Source organism: Watersipora subatra, chromosome 7, assembly GCF_963576615.1.
Source record: "Watersipora subatra chromosome 7, tzWatSuba1.1, whole genome shotgun sequence".
Taxonomy (NCBI): domain Eukaryota; kingdom Metazoa; phylum Bryozoa; class Gymnolaemata; order Cheilostomatida; family Watersiporidae; genus Watersipora; species Watersipora subatra.
In genome coordinates this window covers 4,452,197-4,456,013 of record NC_088714.1, presented here as the reverse complement: position 1 = coordinate 4,456,013, position 3,817 = coordinate 4,452,197, and the positions used below count along the sequence as shown (strand labels likewise).

Sequence of the window (3,817 nt, the reverse complement as noted above, 5' to 3'; positions counted from 1 at the left end):
CTGAGTGTGCTTTGGCCAAGCTAGAGCTGCTAATTCAACATTATTCCTGCAATGTGTAATATGATTTATATATAATACAGTAGACCAGTCAATGGGTTCTTTTTATGACCATATGTTTAGAAAATATTTCCAGCATCTATTTTTGTAGCAGTCTGTAACAAAATGCTAAGTTAGTTTCCAGCTTTAAACGAAAAGACACAAAAATTTTGGGTTTTATAAAAACTTGTGGTACACTCATATCTCTTTAAAAATGTGTCTGTAGTTAATATATTTGGTATATGTTTAGTTGCTCGTTCCGATGATTTTAAAGTCTTGTATTTTCAACATAAGGCTGTCATAAAAGTTAATTTTGTATTTGCTTGCATATGACACTTGCTGACAGGTTAGCTGATGCTCAACACAAGTTTATTATACGGAATACTGAACTATCTTATTTCATGACAGTTGCTGACAGGTTAGCTGATGCTCAACACATGTTTATTAAACGTAATACTGAACTATCTTAAAATGGGTAAAACATAAATTCTTAAACAAAACAAACAAAGTTTACTTGCAGTGAAACATGGGCAGCACCGATGATTGTCTCCAATAATCCTTAAAGCTTCCTTAGCATTAATTCCATAAATGTGCTTCACACAATTAAGTTATTCATAGATGTTACATAAATAAAATAAATATATAATCATTGAGAGGATTTGTTAGAGGCGCTTTCATGAATATGCATATAGAGTTTCTAGTGGTGCCATAGAGGTACCATTATAGAGGTACGATAGAGGTGTAATCCCAAGGTGAGCTTTATAGACTTCTGATATTCTCACAAATCATACCTACAAACAATCACATGCTGCTATAGAATAAACTTATTTGAAAATTATATGGTAGAAAATGCAAAGGGTTATTGCCATTCCATAATAGAAATTTAGAACCATAAAATTTAACTTTTAAGAAAGCTTAAAGTGACAAACTAAATCAGTTTTGAGCTCATGAAATAATGGTGCTCTAAAGAGACTAATGTCACATGTGCAAGAACAGCAAATGCATTTGGTTGTATTAAAGATCGATGTACTTAAGTAAAATGTTTACTCAATAAGACAAAATTAAGATATCTGTTTTTTAATTTACAAAACCACTTATATTATAGGAAGATGCAGTAAGTGAATTACCTGCTAAGGTAGATGTTGTCACATGAGATGAAATAGAGAAAGCGTCTTCAGGTATGAAAGTTTGTAGCCTCCTTGTTTTATTCTGCTTGTTAGAACTGAAATAAGCAATGGAGAACCTTTGACTACTACTCTGTGTATGAGTTTAAAACTTTTAGACAATTACAATTAATATGCAATAAAGATAGAGAATTTAGATAAATTTCTATTCAGAGCATTTTATTTCCTTACCTAGTAAGATAGAAATAGTCAGTTGATAATTCAAAGGAGCCATTCTCATCAAAGAGTAGAGATGACATTTCCCAACCTCTAGCTAGATAACCCATAATTAAACTAGTAATGTTTAGTTTACTAAAACTGTTACTGTGTTCTGTAGCTGTTGCTGATCAGACTTGATTCTGAGTTCAAAATGCTCCGCTATGCCTTTATATACAAACAGGCTTGAAACATAAGGTAACTCTAAATGCTCATGAAGCATGACACTGCTTGATTACTCATTGTACCATCCACTCTGATACACACTGGCTAAACAATGTAGTTACCATGGATACTGCCTTTAACAACCCGTATATCCGAATTACCACACCATTGTAATCCAACCTGCACCTTGCTTGACGTAAACAACAAAAACCAGACTGTCTATACAAATTTATCTTGCTATTTAACCGATTGATTGGTGACCAATTAAACCAATGACAGATAAGCAGTAATAAATCACAGCCAAACTAGTGTTTGTGCCATTTTTAATATAATTTTTAAGCAGTTTTCCGGAAGCTCGCATCTTTGACAACTTTTTGAGACAAATATCAGTATGGATCTTGTGAGGCAATATTGCCTAGTACAGAGATTAACTAGCCAACCATGTCTATTCCAATAAGCACCAAAGCAACCTTCTCTTAACAAGCAAACGATAAGTGTCTGTGAAATCTAGCGGTGCGCAACTTTGCAATCTTTTTTGTGGAAATATGTAAAATTAGGGCGTGGCGTATCTGTGATTTTAATTTACTATAAAAAGGGCAGACATCTGTGAAAGTTTTTTAGACATAGCACCAGCAAAAAATAGACAGTGCGCTCACAATAGCATTTTTTTATTATTATATATTACTTTTTTATTTATAAATTAATTTTTCTTATTTAACCTCTTTTTCTAAAAGCAGATAGCTTAAGGCTGAAAGCAGGAAATCCTCTAAAAGCAAATTTCATTGTACTGTGAGTTATTTTAGAAATACTTTTAGTGTGTGTTAAAGACTCGTTGGAATTTAGGAGAGTCATGGCAACCAAACATTGTTATAAAAAGGTCCAGCTCAAATAAAATGTTTTTGACAGAAATCTCTAATAAATTTGATAATTTGGTTAATTTTAGTTTATAAATTGATTTACTTTGTTTAGGCTGTTAACCATATCCGCTTTTGCTGTAATCTATAAGTGTGATTGTTATCTTTGATACATACTGTGCAGTAGCTAGAGTATAATACACCCTGAGAGTTTCAATATTCATGAATTTCTTTGCTTTTATTAACATATTTAATTTGACTGCCCATATTGTAGGAATATTAAAATAGTCAGTTTTCTTTAGATAATCGCACAGTTTTGAAAACGTTCACTGAAGGCTGATGTTATACTTTAAGATAAAATTAAGAGCCATACATATATCAGTAACTAAGAAGCTTTTTGCATCAGCCATTATTTGGTTTCATATTTGGTTGCTAGCCTAAATGACGACAAAGTACTCGGGTAAATATTTATGTCATACACGAGAAAGCAGCATTCTTTACAAGATCAAACATAGGTTTTAAAGTTAGATAAATTGTTTTAAAATGAGAAAAGTTCTGGTAAAAGTTATAAACTGCAGTACCTTAGTTTTCTGTTAATTTTGCACTGTTATTCCATATAAAGCCATCAACAGACATTATCTGGTACAATTACATGACTTATTTTCTTGCAATATGTTATATAAAAATCTATTGAATGTCATAAAAACAGCAGTTGAGAAATGTAGTGATAATGATAGAATGACATCAGAATGTGAAAGCAACAAGTTATTGTCAAATCAGAACAGTTTAGTTATCTCTCAAATATGTTTGATCATGACGAACTTGGTTACCAAAATGATTCAATGGTGTCACTTGTAATTTAAAAATGTTAGTACCTACTTAACATGCATTGCGAAAGATTGCACCTCTCAAACACACGCTATACAAAAAGTCATTCGAGTGGAACGCATAACCCTTCAGCAGTCACCTGCTCAGAAATTTAAAAATAACGCTTATTAGCATATTTGTGTAAAAACTCAACCTCCGTAGAACTAAAATTTTATAGCAACACTCAATTGAAAACTCAAATAAGATGAGTATTCAATTGAGTACTTAACAGAATAAACTGAGTGCTATGCTAAAAGTAAACATGTAGACTGGCGCCATACCTATAAGTTTGTGTCATCATGCAGACAAATAACGACAGATGTTAAACTATTTGCTTACTAGAGATTATTAGAGCCAGGCTTGGAGAGTTTGTTATGATATGAAATCAGTCGACTTGATCTGATACAGTATATGCTGAGCTGATTGATTTTGTTAGTGTATAAATTAAGTTTACTTAGTTTGACGTGACATACAGTATATATTTATTTGTTTATGTTAAAAGTAATTCTATGACTA

General features: G+C 31.9%; 1 long non-coding RNA gene across 1 annotated transcript; it reads right to left on the bottom strand.

Annotated features, from left to right (window-relative positions):
* Window positions 1-460: 460 nt before the first annotated feature.
* On the bottom strand, window positions 461-1,539 carry LOC137399789 (uncharacterized). Its single transcript, XR_010979175.1, has 3 exons — window positions 1,392-1,539; window positions 1,164-1,258; window positions 461-827 (listed from the first exon to the last, which is right to left on the bottom strand). It is a non-coding gene; the product is annotated as an uncharacterized lncRNA (long non-coding RNA).
* Between the last annotated feature and the right edge of the window lie 2,278 nt (window positions 1,540-3,817).